The 24,435-nt window shown below is 45.1% G+C and overlaps 1 long non-coding RNA gene across 1 annotated transcript in view; it reads right to left on the bottom strand.

Annotated features, from left to right (window-relative positions):
* The window catches only part of LOC308466311, a 63,894-nt gene extending 50,255 nt beyond the window's left edge, over positions 1-13,639 (bottom strand). The window contains exon 1 of the long non-coding RNA XR_013980718.1: positions 13,159-13,639. This is a non-coding gene — a long non-coding RNA (uncharacterized lncRNA). The remainder of the gene's footprint in view (positions 1-13,158) is intronic.
* Between the last annotated feature and the right edge of the window lie 10,796 nt (positions 13,640-24,435).

A 24,435-nucleotide genomic window follows, 5' to 3' on the forward strand; every position in this document is an offset into this window, starting at 1 on the left:
TTAGAAACACAATTTACAAAGGCCCACTACTTACATCATAGCCTACACAACACAAAATACTGTTGCTATGTGTAGGTTTTGTTTTATTTATTTAATTAATTTTATTTGTTTTTTATCTTATATTTTGGAAATGTACATCCAGTTTTTTCCCCTTTAAATTTTTTTGGGGGCCCCCAAGAGAGTGGGGCCCTAAGCATAGCTTGTTTAGCTTATATGTAAATCCGGCACTGGTTGCCAGTGGCATATGGGGAGTGGTGCTCCCAATTCCTTCATACCTATAAGGTTATTTATTGGCTGGCTTTTTTATTGTGGAGTGAAAGAATTGGCAGCTTTTTAGTTTTTTAATTAATGGAGACTTTCCTTGTAATATGGCAACAGTGGCAGAGATGGGATGCCGTCCTTCCAACTATCCAATAGTCACCGCGAACCCATAAGCAACCTGGATTTGCAAGCGGGGGCAGTCTTCATATTTTAATTATTTTCACCTGGTTTGTACTGTAGAACTGATTATATGCTTGTTCCCACTTAGAACTTCCTAAGTGTTCTGTGATGTGGGTTCTCATCTTTAGAGGTGTAAATAACAGAAAACTTTTTTAAAAAAATACACCACAAATTAATAAACTTTCCCTTCTTTTAGAAAAAAGAAACCTTGTAACCAGCAAACACAGAAAACGACTTCTTCTTGATGCTTGGTCCTTTCTATTGCACATTCATGAGGCTAGAGGACAGCACTAGTACCTACCCTCCAATATTTCTCCGATGAAAATAGGGACATTCTATTCCTCTGTTGTTATTATTATTATTATTATTATTATTATTATTATTATTATTATTATCCCGCCCCTCTGACTGGGTTGCCTCATCTACTCTGGGTGGCTTCCAACATATAAAAATATAATAAAGCATTAAACATTTTAAAATCTTCCCTATACACAGGACTGCCTCCAGATGCCTTCTAAAGGTTGTTGGTGGAGCTGGTTCTCTGTCCATCTGGATGGAGAACCTTCTGGAAAGAGCCAGCGGTAAGAGTATTTTGAACTAGGACCTTGGAGCCTGGGGTTCAAAACTCCACTCAGCTCTGGAGCTCCCTGGGTGACCTTAGGGCAGTCGCTGTCTCTCAGCCTAACCTACCTCACAGGGGTGTTGTGAGGATAACACAAACAGAGGGGGAAACATGTAGATCTGGAACATCCTCCTTTGAACACTGGGCTGTATGATAAAAGGATTTAAACACACACACACACACACACACACACACACGGAGCCTCACTCACTCCTGAGCCTTTAACAGCAGCCTTAGGAGGGAGTGGGGATGTTGCCAGCATTATCTGACCCATGCCTTCCAGCTGAAATATCTCCCTTGCAAGTACCATATTTTTTGCTCTATAAGACTCACGTTTTCCCTCCTAAAAAGTAAGGGGAAATGTGTGTGCGTCTTATGGAGCGAATGCAGGCTGCGCAGCTATCCCAGAAGCCAGAACAGCAAGAGGGATTGCTGCTTTCACTGCGCAGCGATCCCTCTTGCTGTTCTGGCTTCTGAGATTCAGAATATTTTTTTTCTTGTTTTCCTCCTCCAAAAACTAGGTGCGTCTTGTGGTCTGGTGTGTCTTATAGAGCGAAAAATACACTAATCTTTTATTGAGATCACACTGCCCACAAAAAGCTGGAAACAGTTCCTGCTGCTTTCAAGGTGCCTTATAGTAAGAAACTAGCTGAAGCTTTGAGGCACTAAAACAGGGAAGCAACGTAAGGACATTTTAGATTTAGAACACTCTCCCCTGAACACTTTAAAAAGAACACATGAGAAGTCACCAGCATTTTAGTGTGTGTTTCTCCCAATAAACCCACACTTGTTTTAATATACAAATTTTTGCAAGACTTACAAAAATGTACAGTAATCTTGAGTGGAGTCATGGGCCCTGTTATAGCCAGAGGTAGCTGGACCCAGAGATTGTTTTAGGGTAGCATGACTAGTTTGGCAGCACTGGCTTCTGGCGCTGCAGAGGGCACAGTGACAATGATCTAGGGGGCAAGGGGCACCGAATTTTAGCGCCGCACAGGGTGCTCCTGAAATTTGAGAGCCCCAAATCCTCCCCTGCTGCTCCCCCCCTTACCTGTTAGCCCACCCCAATGGCAAATTATCAGAGCACAATCTACAATCGTGTGATTTTAAGAATAGCTGTGTTGCCATTTGCAAACCGGTTTGAGAGGTGCAAATTAGGTAGTGTTTCCCATTAAAATGTGAACCAAATCAAATTTCTGCCCCTTCCCTAGCAGAATGCCCCATTTACCTGCACACAGAGAGGCCAATCTCCTTCTGCTGATGTTACTAAAAGGGCATGGATGCTGTGACCTGCACACTGAAATAAGATGACAAGGAAGATTATAATGTAAATAAACACTTTGCTTCCATTGAAGGAAATGCTAAGTGACGGGAAGTAAATCAGCTCTGCGATATTGTGGCTTCCAAATCCTCACCCCTTTTACCTTTCCTCTCCTGTTTCTCTTCCTGCCTGGTTGAATATATATGGTGGCTACACAGCTGTGATGAGAAACGGGGAATAGGCATTGATAGGATTCAGAAGCGATACATAAATCATATTAGAACAAAGCTGCTGCTGTTTATGCAAATAACCACAGACAGGATCCAATTGGCGGAGGAATGCTAAGCAAGGTGGAAAGTGACTAATAAATGCTATTAAACATGGGTAAATCTGACGTTTCCTCAGTGATGAATAAAAAAAACAAAGCACCATTGAGCGAAAAATATGCAGAGGGAATACATCTAAACGAAGCCCTTCCAGGGCTGTGCCAGGAACTAAGTAGATGCGAATCTTTTGCCTTTGAGGAACAAATGACATATACAATTAAAGAAAATAGCACTGATAAATACTGAGGTGGTTCCCCCCTTCCCCCTTTCAGGAGGCTTTTGATCACTAAAAAAATTGTGGACGAAAAAAGAGGAGGACCCACATCAATAGGAGACGGGAGATACAGAGGTCATTTCTTGCATGGTTACGTACGCTCAGTCTATGGACAAACATTTAGTCCGATACCACACCTCATAGTGCAGAATGTGGGAAACCCAGAACTCTCCAATGTTGTTGGGACTCCAGCCCCCATCATCCTCAGCCAACATGGTCAATGGTCAGGGATGATGGGAATTGTAGTTCAACAATGCCTGGAAAGCCGCAGGATTCCTGTTCCAGGTCTATGCTGACTGGCAGTGGCTGTGCAGAAGGAATGGGCTATACAGTGGATGCTCAGGTTGCGAACGTGATCCGTCGGGATGCATGTTCAGAACCCGCAGCACCAGCAACCCGCAGCAGCATGGGTTGCGATTCGGTGCTTCTGCACATGCGCAAAGTGCGATTTAGCGCTTCTGCGCATGCACAACCGCTGAAACCCAAAAGTAACCCATTCCGGTACTTCCAGGTTTTGGAGGTCCACAACCCGAAAAAACGCAACCTGAAGCTTCTGTAACCCGAGGTATGACTGTATCTAGTTTTCAACTTTGTGATTTATCCACCAGCTAAACATCACAGTAGGGACGTGGGTGGTGCTGTGCGTTAAACCACAGAGCCTAGGACTTGCTGATCAGAAGCTCGGCGGTTCGAATCCCCGTGACGGGGTGAGCTCCCGTTGCTCGGTCCCTGCTCCTGCCAACCTAGCAGTGCAAAGTGCAAGTAGATAAATAGGTACCGCTCCGGCGGGAAGGTAAACGGCGTTTCCGTGCGCTGCTCTGGTTCGCCAGAAGCGGCTTAGTCATGCTGGCCACATGACCCGGAAGCTGTACGTCGGCTCCCTCGGCCAATAAAGTGAGATGAGCGCCACAACCCCAGAGTCGGTCACGACTAGACCTAATGGTCAGGGGTCCCTTTACCTTTACCTTTAAACATCACGGTATACTGATCTATCACAATGCCTGAAATAAGGAGCTATGTTGTGGCATCGGCTGGCTTAATGGTTTCCCCTGCATCTTGATTTTTGCATCACTCCCCCCCCCCCCCATGATTCACAATATGTTGCCATGTCAAAAATTACAAAACTGATAGCACAATATAGACTTCAAACTGGTTTGATGTGATACATCACCCAGCCCTCCTTTGCAGGATTTCAGGCAGGATTTACCGGTACTTCCAGCACTGCCTGGATATGTTGGGTTGAACTTGGTGTCTTCTACGTGAGTGAAGCAGGCAACCCTATTTAAGATTCATATGGATTCTGAATAAGAGCGAGCATGGAGCAGATCTCTTGGAGGCATGTGCGCATGTGTGTGTGGTGCATGAACACATATGCATACATATTTCATAAAGGGAATAAGTATTCAGATTGGTGTCGCCGAAGGTTTGGTCTTCACAAACATTCAGCAACTAGTTTCCGCAAGTTATTTTCGCTCGGTGTGTTGCGAAGCATCCCTGGAGAATATTCAAATATAGCTCGGCTAGCCATGACTGGTCAGAGTCTCCCTGTGGCAGATTGCTGCTCAGTGGTTTCGCTGCGCCGCTAAGTGATTTTTGCTGGAAACAAATTTATAGTAGCATATCTGTTTCCTCAGAAATCTCAGGCAGGCAACTTGCAAATCCCAATGTCACGCATATTTGCCCCGCTAAGAATGAATTGCATGAGGAATGTTTGCGGAAAGGGGGATGCAAATGGAGCTTCGGGTCTGTCATAGAGTCAGTGCGCTGTAGCAGGAGGCTAGAATGTGGGACTTTTATTAGAGTTTGGTCAGAGGCCAAAGTAGGCTTTATTTCACCCGGGTCAAAGACCCAGTTTGGCTGTCCCCTATGTGTGTTTGCGTACACACACACACACACACACACACACACTCACACAGGCTGGGAGCCTCAATGGTGCCCCTCTGGAGGCTTCACCCAGGGAATAATAATAATAATAATAATAATAATAATAATAATAATTTATTTATACCCTGCCCATCTGGCTGGGTTTCCTCAGCCACTCTGGGCGGCTCCCAAAGGAATATTAATAATGATAATAAAAAAGCAACAAAATGTCAAACATTAAAAACTTCCCTAAACAGGGCTGCCTTCAGATGTCTTCTAAAAGTCAGATAGTTGTTTATTTCCTTGACATCTGATGGGAGGGCGTTCCTGGCTAGCCCCGCCCCCTCCAGCTAACAGCTCTGGTTGGGTATATACAAATTGCAGAAAAGCGCAGAAAACAATAGTCTGGTGAAAACATAAGAGCAATGGCCAACCAGATGCCTATGGGAAGCCTGAGAGCAGGATCCGAGCACAGGTGCACTCTCCCCTCCTGTGTTTTCCAGAAACTGGTGTTCAGAAGCATATTGTCTCCAAACATGCTGGCGGAGAATTGCCATCATTGCTATCTATCCTTATAGTCTTATCCTTCATGAATTTGTCTAATCCTCTTTTAAAGCCATACAAGGTTTTGGCCATCACTGCATCCCATGACAATGACGTACATAATTAACTATGTGTTGCTTTCTTTTACCTGTCCTGAATTTTTCAATATTCATAATAATAATAATAATAATAATAATAATAATAATAATAATAATAAATTATTTATACACTGCCCATCTGGCTGGGTTTCCCCAGCCACTCTGGGCGGCCTCCAACAAATATTAATAATACAACAAAACATCAGATATTAAAAACTTCTGGATAACCACAAGTTCTGCTCTTACCCAGTTGCTCATCTACAGCAGCAATGACTCTCCAGGGTTCCAGACATGAGCCCCGATGGGAGTGGGGAGCGGAGATATATGCCACCTTGAACTCCTTGAAAGAAGGACAGGATAAAAATGAACAACAAATAAAAGATAAACAGAGTAAATAAGCATTGAGAAACCTTAGCCATAATCCAAGTAACAACTATGCTCACAGACCCCCAAATTCATTGCACACTTAACTCAGTGCTATCTGGTCTTCCTGTCCACACAAAATGTGGCAAAGCTATTTTGCAGTTGTTTTTTAAAAATAGCCTAGGGGAGAAAAATAGCTATACAGTGGTACCTTGGGTTACAAACACTTCGGGTTACAGACTCTGCTAACCGGGAAGTAGTACCTCGGGTTAAGAACTTTACCTCAGGATGAGAACAGAAATTGTGAGGCGGCAGCAGCAGCAGGAGGCCCCATTAGCTAAAGTGGTGCTTCAGGTTAAGAACAGTTTCAGGTTAAGAATGGACCTCCGGAACAAATTAAGTTCATAACCAGAGGTACCACTGTAACAGGGGAAAGATGGAGCTGAGAAAATTGAAATGAATTAGAAAAAAGAAACAAATTAGAAGGAGCTGCAGTGCTTTCACAGCAATTTGATGCTCCTTTACCTTCTTTTAAATATATATATATGCTTTTTTAATGTAACAAGAACAAAGAACAGAACAGATGACTGATATTTCAATATGATTAGCTACTCAGTAATTTTGGTGCCCCTTCCCTAAAACCAGTAAGTAAATAAGTAAATATTCACACCATCGGCCACTAGGTGTCTCCATGACATCCCCACCCTAAGTTTGTGTCTTTGTCGCCATAGGTTTTTGGGTTTAGATAAAGGACAACCAGGGCAAGGTGTGTGTGTGTGGTATAAAATTACGAGTGGTAATTGTTGTTGTTTTACTTGTACCCCACCCATCTGACTGGGTTGCCCCAGCCACTCTGGGCAGCTTCCAACGTATGTGAAAACATAATAAAACATTACACCTTAAAAGGTTTCCCTATACAGGGCTGGTATGGCAAGGGAACCAGTGGCTTGTATCAGCGGTGTTACGGAGTTCACAGAAAGGCTTCTGTCAAGGGAACAGAGAGGGGAGCAATGTTTGGCAAATGGCAAAATTGCCCCTGCAGCAAAACCCACCCCTATTGCCTGAAAACTGGTCTGGAGAATTGGGACACCCTCCAAAGCAGATCTGGGTAAGGAGCTGCAACTGGGGAGGCAGGGATGGGGGCAGAATCAACGAAACTTGCTTCCCTCCCTGTTTTGCTGGCAGGATGCGACCCAGTGCTTATTTACATGACAAAACTGAGATTATCCACACACACAATTCTGCAGTGTACGACTGCAATGTCTGGAAGTCGCTCCTCCACTTGGGGGGAACATGCCAAGGAGCCTTGGAGAGCAAATTCACGGCGGAACAGTCATCAGTAGCTATTATGTTGTTTAAACAAGGGACGCGGGTGTCTGGCTCAATGCTCCCATAAGATGTTAGAAAAAATTTTGGGGGCGATCAGACAAACTGCTAAGGTTTACTCTACAGAACTTGCTGTGTGGTTGTTGGTTTTTTTGCAGCAGCCTTAACTTACTAGGCATTCAGCTGCACCACTCTTGCCACTCTTGATGTCTTCAATGACATCATGGAAGTGCCTGCCAGCAATATTGCTGCCAACAAACTGGGCCTTGTCAGGATCTCTTTAATGGTTTCTGGGCCAAGGACCAGTGCTGCATTTGCTGGGAAATGTTCACAATCTCATCAAAGCTGATGTTGCCACTGTGCTTAACTGTAATGAAGAGAGAAGCCAGAAAGCTTCTGTGTGCCTGCCAGCAAAAGGGATATCCAGGAACTGCACAGAGCGAGTCACCAGCCAGTTCTCTAAAGGAGAGAGAGTGAGAGAGAAAGAGAGAGAGAGAGGGGGGGGGTACTTACCTCTTAACTTCCCCAGTGCTTACCTGCATAGGATTGGTCCCATTTTGTATTGCCGCACAGAGCCTAGGGCTTGCCGATGAGAAGGTTGGCAGTTTGAATCCCTGCGACGGAGTGAGCTCCCGTTGCTCAGTCCCAGCTCCTGCCAACCTAGCAGTTCGAAAGCATGTCGAAGTGCAAGTAGATAAATAGGTACCGCTCTGGCGGGAAGGTAAACAGCGTTTCCGTGCGCTGCTCTGGTTCGCCAGAAGTGGCTTAGTCATGCTGGCCACATGACCCGGAAGCTGTACGCCGGCTCCCTCGGCCAATAAAGCGAGATGAGCGCTGCAACCCCAGAGTCGGCCACGACTGGACCTAATGGTCAGGGGTCCCTTTACCTTTATGTTGTTTAAAAGAGCTTCCACGTTCAGAGGCAGAATATCAGATGCTCGTGATTAATGACAGGAGGGGATGGTTGAGTTCATGCTCAGCTTATAAGCTTCCCAGACACTTCTGAATGGTCATATGCTTTGCTTAATGGTCCTTCAGTCTAATACCCAGCAAAGACTTTTCCTCTTGTAAATATTTCTTGCTGGGTAAGGAACCCAAACGGGACACAGGGAGACCCTGGCTTCATAATGTAAACAATCCCCACAGAGCTAAATTTCCAGGCATAGCTTTTATACCCTGTGGGGCAAATTGCTATGAAAGCAAGTGTACACAGAAGACCACTTTTAAAAGATAGTGTGATCTTTTGGTTTCATTTAAAGGATGAAACTCAGGGACTTTCAAGGTTTTGCAAACCGTCTTTAATGCAGGAGACAACCCCAAGGTCTCTTTGTATTTGAGCAAGGAAAGGCTCTTTGAAAGTTCCCCTGCAAGAGAACATTAGCTGAATTGTCTTTCTATATACACAAAGAAAATGGAAAGTAAAAAGTGCCAAGGTTGATAAGATGTAGAATATTTTATTTTATTTTATTTCTGGGAATGTGCCCATTCTTTAAATGCAAATATATTGGAGATCGTCCCTGCAGATTGCTCTAATGCTCAGTAAGAAATACAGATAATTTTAATGAACCGGCTCCCCCTTCGCAAATGCCAACTTGGCTTTTTCTTCTTCTCTGTCTCTCTCTCCCTCCCCCCCCCCCTTTTTTTAAAAAAAGGTCACATTCTAAAAAGATTGCTTATCTCTCGGTGACATTCATGTTCCACAATGAGCAGAACAGCAGCAGCAACATCCCTGCTAATGTCAGAGCCTGTGTCTACAGGCCTGGCGGCATGGCTAAAAGCTTTGGAGAGACACAGAGCAATATGTAATTAATTAGAAAAAGCTATGTTCAACACAAGTTACGGTTGATAGGATTCATCATTTGCCAAGAGGCAAGGAAAACGGCCGGGAAGGAGCTGCTCCAGCCTCCTTGACCGCTGCTCAGTGATTTTCTACATCCATTATCTATATAAGACACTGTTATCTGGGCCTGTACGAGTCAATCTGTTACTCCTCCCTCCCTTTTTAATGCTACTTCAGGGATACGCATTGGAAATATTTTACGCTTGCTCCCAGCAATATATATAGATAGATATATAGTGGAGTTGCCAGATTTCATTTACAAAAATTGGGGCACTTCAGGGCAGAGTGCCTCTGAGCACAGGCAAAATCTCTTCCTCCCATGGGGGAAAGAAGCCTTTCAAAGGGACTTCAGCAAAGTGCACATACCATATGTAGACAGCCTGCATGAAAGTCTTAATCCCAGAGCTGTGGATTCAAGCTCCACACTGGGCAAAAAATTCCTACATTGCAGGGGGTGGACTAGATGGCCCTAGTGGTCCCTTCCAACTCCACAGCTCTATGATTCTATTGCCAATATGTGTCGTGAGCCCTGAGTTCTAAGTCAGATGAGGAGAGTCAAAGACAGTGGGTTTTTTTTTGGGGGGGGGGGGAGATGGGGGAACTCACCACAAAGCTTGTTGTTCTTTTATTACGGGCCCAGTTGCAGTGCCACCCACCCATAGCTGTCAACTTTTCCCTTTTCTTGCGAGGAATCCTATTCGGAATAAGGGAATTTCCCTTAAAAAAGGAAAAAGTTCACAGCTATGCACCCACCCCCCTGCCCTGACAGCGGCTAAATGTAAGAGGTGATTAATAAGCAGACAATGATCTGGATTAGAAATGGCCACAACATTATTGATTGCAGATATAGGTAGATTGTTGGCTCAGGCATTCGGTGTGTATCCGTTCCAGCCCCTGCCCAAACAAAAAATAATTGTTCTTTATTTTTTTTAAGGTACTGGGAATATTTTCTCCTTATAGGTTCATTGTCCTTCTAGCATCCCTTCTACAAATTTATTTTCCTCCTAGATTTTCTCCCAAATCTCATCTTCCTTGTAATTCCATCACATTACCGTATTTTTCGCCCCATAGGACGCACTTTTTCCCCTCCAAAAATGAAGGGGAAATGTGTGTGCGTCCTATGGGGCGAATGCAGGCTTCCGCTGAAGCCTGGAGAGCGAGAGGCATCGGTGCGCACCGACCCCTCTCGCTCTCCAGGCTTCAGGAAGCTATCCGCAAGCCTTGCAAGCCCAGCGGGAGTTCCCGCGGGCTCACAAGGCTTGCGGGCAGCAGCCTGCAGCCCCGGCGAGTGTCCGCAAGCCTTGCGCACCCGGCAGGAGGTCCCGCCCAGCGCGCGAGGATTGGGGCGGCAGCTTGTCGCCCGAAGCACGGGGAGCCCTCCGGAGGGCTCCCCGTGCTTCGGGCGAGTGTCCGCAAGCCTTGTGCGCCCGGCAGGAGGTCCTGCCAAGCGAGCGAGGCTTGGGGCAGCAGCCTGCAGCCCGAAGCACGGGGAGCCCTCCGGAGGGTGCCCCGTGCTTCGGGCAGGTGTGCGCAAGGCTTGGGGCGGCAGCCGCGGCGGGGGGGGGAATAGTTTTTTTTAATTCATTCCCCCCCCCAAAAAAACCCGAGGTGCGTCCTATGGGCCGGTGCGCCCTATAGGACGAAAAATACGGTAATTTCCTGCCCAAATTACCCATAGAATTCCACTTCAAAAAAACCCCAATTTCTTCCCAGATTCTCCCACTCCTGCTTCTTGCTCCTCTGTCCCCAGTGTTACCTTCCTTCACCCTGCAACAAAATCTAAATCCCTGCTTTTCTTGCTCATACATCCAGCTCTGCCATGGGAGTTAATCCCACTCTAGGAGCTAAAATCAAATCATCTGATCGCCAGGGTTGTGGAGTGCTGTGCACCGGGCTTCACAACCTCCAGTGATCAGCAGGTCATTGGTGGTTTGTTGGGTGTGCCTCTGCTGGGTCAGGTGTCACTGTGATATCCGGTGATTGACAGGGGGCGGCAGCCCAGGTGGGGTTAGGGAGATAGGGGTACAGACCTCAAGGCAGATCAAATTCCATACCCGTCATATAACCTCCCTGCAAACAAACAAACAAATGTTTAGCAAACAGCCCATGGCCTCTAACTTCCCCACACAAAAGGTAAAGGGACCCCTGACCATTAGGTCCAGTCGTGGCCAACTCTGGGGTTGCAGTGCTCATCTCGCTTTATTGGCCGAGGGAGCTGGCGTACAGCTTCCGGGTCATGTGGCCAGCATGACTAAGCCGCTTCTGGCAAACCGCAGCAGCTCACGGAAATGCTGTTTACCTTCCCGCCGGAGTGGTACCTATTTATCTACTTGCACTTTGACGTGCTTTTGAACTGCTAGGTTGGCAGGAGCAGGGACCGAGCAACGGGAGCTCACCCTGTCGCGGGGATTCGAACCGCCGACCTTCTGATCGGGAAGTCCTAGGCTCTGTGGTTTAACCCACAGCGCCACCCGCGTCCTTTAACTTCCCCACATACTTTGTACTAAAAATCAGGAGGGAAGCCCACCAAACAAACCATCTGCAGGTGACTCAAGTCTCCATTTCTGGTTGTGTCAATAGCTTCTTTTTAGCTGGAAACTATGTTCTAAGCTCTCTGAAGGCCAGCGATGGCTAAGAATGTTCAGACATGTTCTACTTGGGTTTGATAAAATAACCCAGGCGGGTGCCTAGAAAAGTTGATGGTGGCAGCTGTTGGTTATCACTAGTCACTACTCAAAAGTTATTTTCCCCCACTGGGTTCCTCCCCAGTTTCCCACCTTTCATCTCCAGCTACACAATATGGGATCCTGCAGTTATTTCTAGCTACCTACTCCATTGCTCTCGTCTTTTGTGGGATCAAGGGAGCAGCAACACACCCCTAACTAAATGAGCAAATGGACAAACGCAAGGCTGGTTTAAGGGAGGAGTCGGGCCATGCTAAATCACAAGAACGAGCACACAGGAGATCTGATGGCCATAAAGCATTCTCTGTTCTTCTGAGAATCAGCCCATTCTTTCTCTAGATTAAGGAAACAATGGTGCTTTCAATCAGCAGCTGGTCTGACAGCTTGTCATTAAAGCAAAATGTAAATCAACACAAACCTATGGGCGGCGGCAGGTCTCCCACATTACCACAATGTCACGGGACCTTTGCAGCTCAAACGCCCTGCAACAATGAGAGACTGCATTAATCCAAGCAAGATGTTTGTCTGGGTTTGGAGTCTATCGGACCAAATCTTGCTCCACCAGCCCTTCCGTTTCCATTCTCCAAAGAGTGGCACCATCTTGAATGTAAGGTTGTTATCCATTGATGGACCAGTTGTGTTTGGCGGCTTCTTCAGGAGATACTGAAACAGTCTTTATTCCCCTGACATTTTATTTTAAAAATCAAGGTAACCGTCTAGTGTACCCAAAATAGTCCCATTCTATCCTGCCTTCCATTTTGAAGGTGTGTGTTTTTGGTTGGGATGGGGGCACCCCTGGAGAAACAAAGTGCGTTTTTCTAAGAAATGAATTGTGTGTGTAGAGCATGGTGGGCTTCTTTTTTTATGTCACTTCCATTCCAAAACTTGAATTACTTTATCAGATAACAGGAACTATACATACAGTGCTCCCTTGGTTCTCGAACTTAATCCGTTCTGGGAGTCCATTTGACTCCCGAACCGTTCGAAAACCAAGGCGCAGCTTCTGATTAGCTGCAGGAGCTTCCTGCACTCAAGCGCATGTCGTGTTGGATGTTCGGCTTCTGAAAAACAATTGCAAACTGGAACGCTTACATTTGGGTTTGCGGTGTTGGGGAGCCGATTTGTTCGGCAACTAAGCTGTTTGGGTACCAAGGTACCACTGTACAGTGGACGCTCAGGTTGCGAACGTGATCCGTGCAGGAGGCACGTTCGCAACCCACAACGCTGCGTCTGCGCACGTGTGGGTTGCAATTCAGCGCTTCCGCGCATGCACAACCACCAAAACCCGGAAGTAACCCATTCCGGTACTTCTGGGTTTTGGTGGGTCTGTAACCCGAGAAAATGCAACCTGAAGCGTCCGATGTATGACTGTACTTACCATTAGGCAATAATGGTTGGTCTTCTAGCTTCACATGATCTGTGACCATATAACGATTGTTATCAGGAGCTGCCAGGGCTTGGACAAAGAGTCTTTGAATGTCATTGACTGGTTGGATGGAGAGGAATGGTGGGAGAACCAGCTGGGGAACCTCCAAGGGAAGAAGGCTCAGAGTCCAGGGATTGGGGGTGGGATGACGATGAGTGGTCAGAGGGAGAAGATGCAAAAGAGGAGGTGTCAGAAGCTAAAGAATTGACAGGGCTAGGTGAGAAGGGAGAGTCTGTGGCAGAAGGAGGTTCAGAATCAGGTATAGTTGCTTCTGACATCTTAAGACAGGAGCTGCAACCTGACCACCTAATACCACCATACTTTTCCGTGTATGAGTTTTTATGAAAAAAATATGTTAAAATTTGGGGATCTTCTTATACATGGATAGTGCACAGGGGGGACGTGGCATTGGTTGCTGCTGCGAGCCGTATATTGTTGTTGGCTATTGGGCGTGTGATTGGTGGCTGCGACAAGGGCTGTTGATAGGTGGGTTTTGCAATGCATGCGAGTGGCAGCGTAGGTCAGGCAAGTGAGCAATTTTTGGCAATCCCGCCTAAAGAAAGCTCAGCAACTCTGGGCAATCTCCCCCCAATTTATTGAATTTGGGCGTCTTATATACCGGAAAAATATGGTAATAATAATAATAATAATAATAAAAGTAATAATAATAATAATAATAGATGCTGCCCATCTGACTGGGTTGCCCTAGCAACTCTTGGAGACTTCCAAGAAATTAAAACATTAAAACACCCAGGCTCATAACTTCTTTTCCATTTCATGAAGGAATGGGGCAAACCTGTCAATTTCAGTTTCTCTCCTTTTTTTCATTTTTCGATTCTTAACTTCAGTCCTCCACAATTCCACATCTGTTTGCGATTTTTTTTAATTGAAAAAAATACTCGCGAAAGTTCATCAGAAATCCACTAGTGTGCATTTCTTCTCATATACACATATTTGTAAGCAATTTGTGCATATTTTAGCAAAGCCGTTTCCCCTAATAAAATGTAGATATATGCAGTGGCGTAGCGTGGGTTGTCAGCACCTGGGGCAAGGCAAGTAATTTGCGCCCCCTAACCCGTGGATTTGCGCCCCCTAACCCTAACCCCCAGATGTTGCGCCCGGTGCGGCCGGCCCCCCAGCACCCCCCACGCTACGCCACTGGATATATGCATCTTATTTTCACCAGTCAATGCATTTCTATGCACACTTTAGCTCAGTATGTGCATTTTTGTATACGGTAGTTGGACTGAGAACTGCGTTGCAAAACGTGGAAAAGTGGATTTTGAAGGAGGGCTATTCTTGTGTTTTCATATTGCTTCGGAATATGTCGTTTTTAGGCATGTTCACCTTTAAATGTGAACTTATCCTCTGTTCCTACATGTCAGGAAAAAGGAAATAACTATCTTCCACCCAATTTCTGGACATCCTCTCTCTGATGCTGATGAAGCACCTAAGAGCATCAGATACCAGGCAAAAGCTTTTAACAACAGGTCTGTCTATAGCGTGAAGTGTTCGTCAGCTTTAATAAACTCAGAGACCATAGGCTTACTGTAGTATATCTCCCCCCACTATGAATTGCACATAGTATTATGTGTGAGATCAGCTTATCTAATGAGACTGAAGCCTCCTGATAGGATTTTCGTTTTATCGCTTATCCATCACTTATGCCGCCATCCTGCACATTGTCAGATTACTCAGACTTAAGCCTTTTATTTTTAATAATTGCTTTAAAAGTTGATTATTTTCAAAAAATGGGGCTGGGATGTGTAGTGTGGAGCTTATCTTCCTATGTGATCAAGGAGGGGATTTATGTCAGAAGTGTATATCCGCTTGGTGACATCTTTGTGTTTATCTCTTTGGAGTGCTATGTGCAGGAAATCCCTCCCCCCCTCCCCCTGCCCTTCCTTTTTACAGTTTAACCGGCTATTGGAACAAGCGCTTCAGTCACAGAAGCCCATGGGTCAAAACATCAACACTTGACAGTGACACCTACATCCTTGAATCTCCCTCCTTTATGCACTCAGGCAGGAAGAACCAGATGCACAAATACAGGATGGGGGAAATCTGACTTACTAGCAGTACATGTGAAAAGGATCTAGGGGTCTTGGTGGACCACGAGCTCAACATGAGCCAACAGTGTGATGCTGCAGCAAAAAAAGCCAATGCTATTCTAGGCTCATCAACAGAAGTATAGTGTCCAGATCAAGGGAAGTAATGTAAAGGTAAAGGGACCCCTGACCATTAGGTCCAGCCGTGGCCGACTCTGGGGTTGCAACACTCATCTCGCTTTATTGGCCAAGGGAGCCGGCGTACAGCTTCCGGGTCATGTGGCCAGCAGGACTAAGCTGCCTCTGGCGAACCAGAGCAGCGCACGGAAATGCCGTTTACCTTCCCACCACAGCGGTACCTATTTATCTACTTGCACTTTGACATGCTTTTGAACTGCTAGGTTGGCAGGAGCAGGGACCGAGCAACGGGAGCTCACCCCATCGTGGGGATTCGAACCGCCAACCTTTTGATCGGCAAGTCGTAGGCTCTGTAGTTTAACCCACAGCACCACCCACGTCCCTTAAGGGAAGTAATAGTACCACTCTATTCTGCCTTGGTCAGGCCACACCTGGAATACTGTGTCCAATTCTGGGCACCACAATTTAAGAAGGATGTTGACAAGCTGGAAGGTGTGCCGAGGAGGGAAACCAAGATGATCAAGGGTCTGGAAACTAAGCCTTACAAGGAACAGCTGAAGGAGCTGGGTATGCTTAGTCTGGAAAAGAGGAGACTGAGGGGAGATATGATAACCATCTTCAAATATCTTAAGCGCTGTCACATGCAAGAGGGAACATGCTTGTGTGCTCCTGCTCTGGAGGGCAGGACTCGAACCAACGGCTTCAAGTTACTGGAAAGGAGATTCCGACTAAACACCAGAAAGAACTTTCTGACAGGAAGAGCTGTTCGGCAGCAGACCACTCCATGTCTCCCCTCTGCTTTGCTGGTGGGTGGAGTGGGGAAGCAAATGAGGCCTGCCTTCATTTTCTAGCTAAGCAGCTGTAGGCTCCCCAGCCAGCAGAACCCCACGGAAGGAAACCACCTTGCCTCTTTTGCAAGGCGGGAGAGGAAACACACAAGGACACTGGAGAGAGTGCAGCTTAACTACCTTGGTCCTAGGGATGGCTGGAAGTCAGCTTTTTAATTTAGCTTTCAAATGGGAAATTTGCTTCTAAGAATCAGCGTCAAGTCTGCCTTGTTAAAGCGTCGACACACAGCATGTTGAGCGGTGGCATTCTGCGCCGCGTGCGTTGCCAGAGATTTTTGCATACAGAATCAGAAAGCTGGCACCTTTTGTCTGGGAATTTGTGACACTCAGAAGTCCATTACCCAGATGGAAGTCTGTGCTCACTGGAGTGCAAATGTATGTGTTGGGGCTGTTTGAAAGGTTGCAGAAATAATCTCAGCCTAATAAGTTTAAAGTTTCCTGTAGGGGGGAAATAAAATAATAAAATAAAACAAAACGTGTTGCCTCCACTGGGGATATTAACCTGATCATTTAATCCTTTGCTCAGCATTACAGAGATTTTGTAATTAGCTAGTTGCAAACAACATTTGGGGGCAATGATATTGTAAGGAGCAATCTTCTATTTTTCTTTCTTTTGTAAGGCAAGCAAGACACTACCTTTTCTTTTCTTTTTTAATATCTCCCAGACCTCACATGTGACAATTTCAGCATTAGGTCTAACACCTAGCCTCAAAACAGCCAGAAAGGATTTGGTGGGTAGTAAGACTGCTGAGTTTAGGCCTGCCCAGTGCCTGGCTGGGGGTCATCTTAAACACACACAGAGCTGGCCCACCCATGAGGCAAGTTGAGTGGACCTCCTCAGGCAGCAGGATCCACAGGGTCAGCAGATCCTGATGTAGATCCTTATTCCCTCCCTTGTTCCTAATGAGATCTTCAGTCACCCCCTTCTTCTCTGGTGGGGAAAGGGGCACCATTTTGTGGTTTGCCTCAAGTGCCAAAATATCTTGGGCTGACCCTGAACACTCCCACACACCCCTCGGCTCCTTAAAGCAGCCATCTTCCAACTTTTCCAGACCTAGGAGGTCCCACCTTTGACCACAACCTACAATACAGGTTCTATCTTTAATACACTTTTAATTTTTTTTTACAACTATGTCTACCTCTCTTCCTTTTCTCATCTGCTTCTGTCAAGTCTTTCTCCTGCTCTGTTCACAGTTCTTCCACCCTTTCCCCTTCTCTTTCCCAAAGATGATATTTGCGTTGATGGTGAGACTAGGGTTGCCATATTTCAAACAGTGGGGGACTATATTGGACCATCTCAGTCCAACTTCCTGCTTTCCCCCAGCCAAATAGTTAATTAACTTTTCAGTAATTACCTCCCATGAAGGAATGCTACCGTTCCTCTAGGCAGTTTGTCCCAGTGTTCTGAGGCTTTAGGATGCCCATCTTTGCTTTTTATAGGGCTGACATGTGCTGGACGGGACACCATTCAAGTCTGAGAGCTCCCACTGCTGCTTGCTGTCAGAGGGACAGTCCTGGCAGAGTGTCTTTCTAACTGGGTCCAGACTGACGGGCATTGGCAGGGTGGCTACAAGACAGAGATGGCATCGTGCCTTCTACCATCCTGCCAAACCAATTAGGATCTGACTTGCAGTAAAATGCAGATTCAGTACTTAACAAAACAATGTACATATATAAATCGAACAGAACTCCTGGGTGGCAGAGCAGAGCTAGAAATTATGTATGCTGCAAATACTATTGCCAGGGATTGGCAATGGGTCTTCCCTCTCCCCTCCGTTACACAGGGATTGTCAATCTCTGACCAGGCCAGGCAAATTGAATTAATTCATTGCTAGATTGAGGACAGCAATCCTCCATATTTGTTTTGGTGGGCCAGCCAGGCAATTTTCAATATTCCTTGGAATTCAAAAGTGTTTCAGGTTACGGACTTGTCAACAGGAAATATTTGGAGTTGCCCAGAGGTCCAGTTTTCACAAAGGAAGCTGGTCTGTTCTAAGTTTGTTAAACTCTTGGGACTTTGTTGATTCTGCCTTGGGAGGAGCCGCACCACCAGCTGCTTTGTAAAAAAAAAAAAGGTAAAGGTAAAGGACACCTGGAAGGTTACGTCCAGTCAAAGGTGACTATGCGGTTGTGGCGCTCATCTCGCTTTCAGGTTGAGGGAACCGGTGTTTGTCCACAGACAGCTTTCCGGGTCATGTGGTCAGCATGACTAAACTGTTTCTGGAACAATGGAACATTGTGATGGAAACTAGAGCACCCGGAAACACTGTTTTTCTTCCCGCTGCAGCAGTACCTATTTATCTACTTGCACTGGCATGCTTTCAAATTGCTAAGTTGGCAGGAGCTGGGACAGAGCAACAGGAGCTTACCACCACCACCACACAGATTTGAACCGCTGACCTTCTGATCAGCAAGCCCAAGAGACTCAGTGGTTTAGACCACAGCGCCACCCGCGTCCCTATCAGCTGCTTTGTGGAAGCATAGCCTTCAATATGAAGTGGCTCAAAATTGGGGCATCTTCTGGGGCTGCACTCTGCACAAGTCACGTGACCCGTGCGAGATCGCAGCTCCCCCAAAAGCGTTTCCCCCAGACATAGCACCCCAAAACACATTTTGTGGCACCACACAAGATTGCTGCCCCCCAAAAGCACTTTTTCAGGGTGAGCATGCGGTCTGAAATTGCATGAGACCGCGGCGGTCATTTGGGTCATGGTCCTCTCGTGAGAAAAAAATGAGATGCCCCGTTTTTTCAGGGACAGTTGACCGGTATGTGGAGGCTGTGCGAATGCTATTCATTTAAAGCATGCACACCCTAAGAATCCTGGGAACTGTAGTTTGTTGAGGGTGCTGGGAATTGTATCCCTGTGAGGGGTAAACTGCAGCTCCCAGAATTCTTTGGGGAGTAGACCACACTTTGCATGTGCAGTGTGTGCGCAACTGGAGCCTATGTCTAAATACCTTTCAGGAACACATTATGGATGGGTTCAGACGTAAAGTTAAAACCATGTTTCATCATTATGGAAACAAGTACCAGGTAATCCCAGGTGCAGCCACAAGGAGAAGATTGGAAGCATATGTTTAGGCTGGAAACTCTGGTTAGCTTAAACTATGGTGTTTTTTAAAAACAAGCTAGAGTTATAAACCAGAGTTTGATTTGGGCTTGTTTTAGTAACCCATAGTTTAGACTTACCACAGTTTGCCATTTGAGGGCATAACAATAAACCATGGTTAATTTGAACCAGGAAGCACATGTTCCCAATTTCCTACTCATGGCCATGCTGGAATGGAAAGGGGAGAGGGAAGTGCGCAAGTCCAAGGCTCAATCATTCATCACACAGTTATGTCCCAAACATGCCTAAGACTCTGGAATTCCCTTTTTCAAAGGAAACAGATCTTTCAAAGGTTGCCCTCAACTCTCCACTGCTTCATAAACGGGGGGCAGGGATGGGATGAGAAAACATCTCAGCAAGGAACTCCATTGAAGAACTGCTTGCTATGTAATGGTGTCTCTGTGATCAACCATTTGTACTTTTAATAAACTGCCCATGATGTGGCGCTTCTTCCTGCCATGGAACAACAGAAGTAGAGAGATCGATCTCTGTAGAAGAAAGCAACCTCGAATTAACAATAGTACATTCAGAGAAAAGAGAGCGAGAAAACCCCCCAAGGCAGATGGCATGAATATTAGTGTATGAAAATGACTAACACACTGAGAATTTCCCAGTGTACTTTTCCCTTGTTTTTGGCTTGCTTCTATAATTAATTTATGGAAAGCACCTAAATTGGGAATAAACACCATCTCGCAAATCCCCTCTAATCTCTGCCTGTATTTCTGAAACGATACCCTTAAGGTATAGTCTCCTACCATGATTAAACTCTTTCACTCCCTTTTTACAAATGTTTCTAAGAAGACCTTTTTAATTTTTATAGACAGTTGTGTACAGGGTATTAGTGGTCTGGACTGTACTCAGCACTATTTGGGATGCAATTTATCAGTGCCAGTTGTCTTGAAGAATGCTGCTGTCGCTCTGCCTGCCAAAATGTTTGTCTTGGGGCATGTATGAACAGCAGCTGTCTGCTCTATCATTATGGGGTAGGGCTACCTATGAAAGTGACTTGGAAACGGCAACTAATCCAGAATGCAGCAGCTAGACTGGTGACTGGGAGCAGTCGATGGGACCATATAACACCTACATAGGCTCCTAGTACATTTCCAAGCACAATTCAAAGTGTTGGTGCTGACCTTTAAAGCCCTAAATGGCCTCAGCCCAGTATACCTGAAGGAGCATCTCCACCCTCATCATTCAGCCCAGACACTGAGGTCCAGCTCTGGGGGCCTTCTGGTGGTTCCCTCACTGTGACAGGTGTAGCCACAGGGAACCAGGCAGAAGGCCTTCTTGGTAGTTGTGACCACTCTGGAACTCCCTCCCATCAGATGTCAAGGAAATATTATATTATAAACAACAATGACTTTTAGAAGTCATCTGAAGGCAGCCCTGTATAGGGAAGTTTTTAATATTTGAGTTTTTACTGTTTCATGTTTTAATTTGTTGGAAGCCACCTAGAGTAGCTGGGGCAACCCAGTCAGAGGGGCAGCATATAAATAGTATATTATTATTATTATTATTATTATTATTATTTTATTATAAAACATTGAACATTAAAAAAACTTCCCTATACTGGGCTGTTTTCCAATGTCTTCTAAAGGTTGTATAGTTACTTATCTCCATACCTGCCAACATTTCGCCGATGAAAACTGGGACGTCCTAAGGAAAAGCAGGACATTCTGGGATTGAAACTGGGGTGGCTTCTGTAAGTCTGTCCCTGGAAAACAGGGACACTTGAAGGTCTGCAAGTGTAGAGTCAAAACCATACAACTGGAGAGAAAAAGATGTAGCATGAATGTGCTTTTCGTTATAATAGGACAGTCAACAGTTCCTTGGCTTGAGAAGGCTCTGTAGGACCAAAACTTGAGAATGCCTGATAGAAGGAAATCTCAGTGTAAGGAGTTTATGAAAACAAGCCCTGCCCCATGCTTGCAAAAGACAGTCCCCATCAGGAAAGTAGTCTCTCTCTCTCTCTCTCTCTCTCTCTCTGTTCCCCTGCAAGAGACAATGTCAGGGGTAATTGAGCCGTCTGCAGCGGACACCAGAGAAACCTATGGGCTGCTGTTTCACATGAATGCTTTTCATTTTATTGCCTGCTTGTATGTTTCTTATGAAGTCTCTGAGACTGACCAGGGCGGCTAAGGAGTATTCGCTGGGAGAATGTTGCCTCCTGCACTGCATCCTTCATTGCACATGAGCTCTTCCTAGGAAACATGTGTCATTAAAAGTAGAGGCAACCCATTCCACTGATCTTGTACTTTGTCTAACTGCAGGGCAGATCTATCAACAGAGATGCAATATGATCAGTTAACTGCATGCAGTGAATAGACAAGACTTTGTAAGTGACTAAGTGTGGAATTAACATTTATGAAAATATACACGTTGAATATTCATCAGTTCAGTGGGCTTCCCCAGAGCCAAAATCCACACTGAAAAATTGATTTTGTAAAGGAAAACAAACTAGGCTGCCAAATAATGAGAATATTTCTTTGGGACCGTTTCCCCTGGAAATTGACCGGATGGTGCAAGGGTTGTGTGTATCCCATTTATTTCAGTGACATTGTGGAGGGGTTGCCCCAAGTGGCAATCATTGTTTTGTTTTGGTGGCAATCATTGGCATGTATTTCAGGGTCAAGTATGCCTGCGATTGGTTAGAAACAGCAAAATGCCCACCTACATCTGTAAATGACGTGGTCACATGGCTATTTTGCATTCCTGAGTCTTCTTCAGAAGCAACGGTGCTCAATAGCGCCAGCTATCAAACATTTTGTTTAAGCTGCACTGTCTCCTATTTACAGCATTTTGTAACGTATGACTATGAATTCTTTTATAAATAAATTAAATAATTAAATTTACACATTTTGTTACTTATTTCAAAGACAATCCTGCACCAGGGAGATGTACAAGATTTACAGAAAGGATAAAGGTAAAGGTAAAGGACCCCTGACAGTTAAGTCCCGTTGTGAACGACTCTGGGGTTGTGGCACTCATCTCGCTTTACTGGCTGAGGGAGCTGATGTTTGTCCACAGACAGTTTTTCCGGGTCATGTGACCAGCATGACTAATCCGCTTCTGGCGAAACCAGATACATTGCCATAAAAAAAAAAATACAGGGGAGTCATAAAAATGACTGGTTCATTTTAACAATTTAAACCACCTAATAGGCATGTTGACATTTTTAAAACAAAAAGAGAGTCTTCAAACATGTCTTCTGAACAACTGACCTTCTTTTGGGACTATTCCTTTTTTATTGTTCCCAGTTGCGTGATGAGTGCAGAAACACACCTCTGGGACTGGGCTTTAAGGAAGACCAAGAAGGGATGAAGTCCCTACAGGAAGATGCAGATTTGGAAGGGGACCTGGATGAAGATCAGTAACTCCTTTTGCTTAAGCCACCAGAATGAATTCACTGCCGCTGCTTCCTGCAGACTTCCTGCCCACCTTACTACAGTCCTAAGTTTCTACAACTCTCTGCTGTCAAGGAAACTTGTCCTGGAATGTCTTACAAGTTGGGGAAACAGGGAACAAGAACCAGTGTCTTAGATTAAGTGCAGCAGAAATACTCAGTTCACAGACTTGAGTTACTTGCTACGTGTGACACTCAATTCCTGTGTGGTGGCTTTCATGGAGGGGGAAAACTGACTAAAATGCCATCTACTTTCATAGGAGACACAGAGAGAGAGAGAGAGAGAGAGAGAGAGAGAGAGAGAGAGAGAGGTGGTGGTGGGTTCAGATTTCCAGATTCTTGTAGAAGACCCTCAAAACAAGAGTGGCAGCCATGTTTGTAGTGATGCAAAACTCTACTGGCAGGTATGCATTTCTGTTCCCTAGACAGGTGCGTCTCAGAAGGATTCTCGCTTTCTCCCAAATAATTATTATGCATTAAAATGTATGATACATATTTAAATATGCATTTGGTAGTTCAAGTAAATACTTGGGTGAATATGCATGTTACAAAAATACATATTTAACTAATAGTGTAATTAATTGGGTAAACTACTTATTACTTAGGGGAACAGCGCATTCTCAAAAGTGTTTTAATTACTGGAATCCAAATTGGAGGGGAGAAAAATGGGAGTGATCAGGATCTTTAAAACAATATCAAAATGTTCCAATTAAAAAAGGAAAGAAAAAGAAATGCCCCCTATTGCTCCAGCCCTTCAGAGTAATTCTAATTTAATAAATCTTGCAGTCCTAGATCAAACAAGGGAAAAAGTTAGATGCAAACTAATTCCATAGAAATAGTTTATGGCCACAGCTTTTTTGTTGTTGTTGGGCTAAATGACTTTGGCCCTTGCAAAGGAAGGCAATTCTTTCTGGATAGCTGTCCAAGTCATTTCCCTTGTAAATACTGGAATCTTACAGGGCATTTTGTAATACCAAAGTGTTTACAATAGGGATGGAGGGCAAATTCATTTGGTCCACTGAGCTAATTTTTCAGTCCTGGACTTTTATGCAGAGTGGAATACAACCACTGATTGGATTATGCACACCTGTGAATTTTGCGGTACTACTTCAGTTCAAAAGTTGTGCACAAAAATGTGCATTTTATGGGGGAAAGTGCATACAGAAATGCTTACCTTAGGGGGGAATGCATTGAAAAGCGTACCAAAAATGCATAGTCCAGGGGAAGAATGTGTGTAAAATGCATACAAAATGTGTACAATTTAAATTATTCATGTCTTTTTAAAACTGCAAAAATATGGAGGGGAACAGACCTATGACTGACTGCATGCAAAACTAACCTGAAACAGAATGGGCTGAACCCTCCATCCCCAGCACTTTTTTCTAGAAAAATAGGTGCTGATACTCACCATAAAGTTGTGACAGTATGCGCCATACTTTTTAACAAGAAGAGGTACCGGTACTGCGTACCCCTGAGTACCCCCTGAAAAACAACAACACTGTCCATCCCTAATTTACAAATATGAGTATTATGGTACAAGTGGAGTCTATTGCTTCTGTACAGGATTGTCCTGTTCCAAAATATCTCCCTGTGAGCAACAAAAGCAAACCCTTTTGTTTAGCATAGACTCATCCATGAACTGAGACCCAGCAAATCTGCCTGTATAGTTGGCCCTGGAACAGGCAAGATTCCTTTAAAGACTACCATTAGGTCTAGGATCTCCAATATCCTAACTGTAACCAATCCCCCCCCCTTCCAGAGCTTCAAACTTCAAACCGGTCTCTGTCTCTCCCCCCCCCCCCCACTTCCTCCTGCTTGCCC

The sequence above is a fragment of the Podarcis pityusensis genome (assembly GCF_964106645.2).
Source record: "Podarcis pityusensis genome assembly, chromosome: 17".
NCBI lineage: Eukaryota > Metazoa > Chordata > Lepidosauria > Squamata > Lacertidae > Podarcis > Podarcis pityusensis.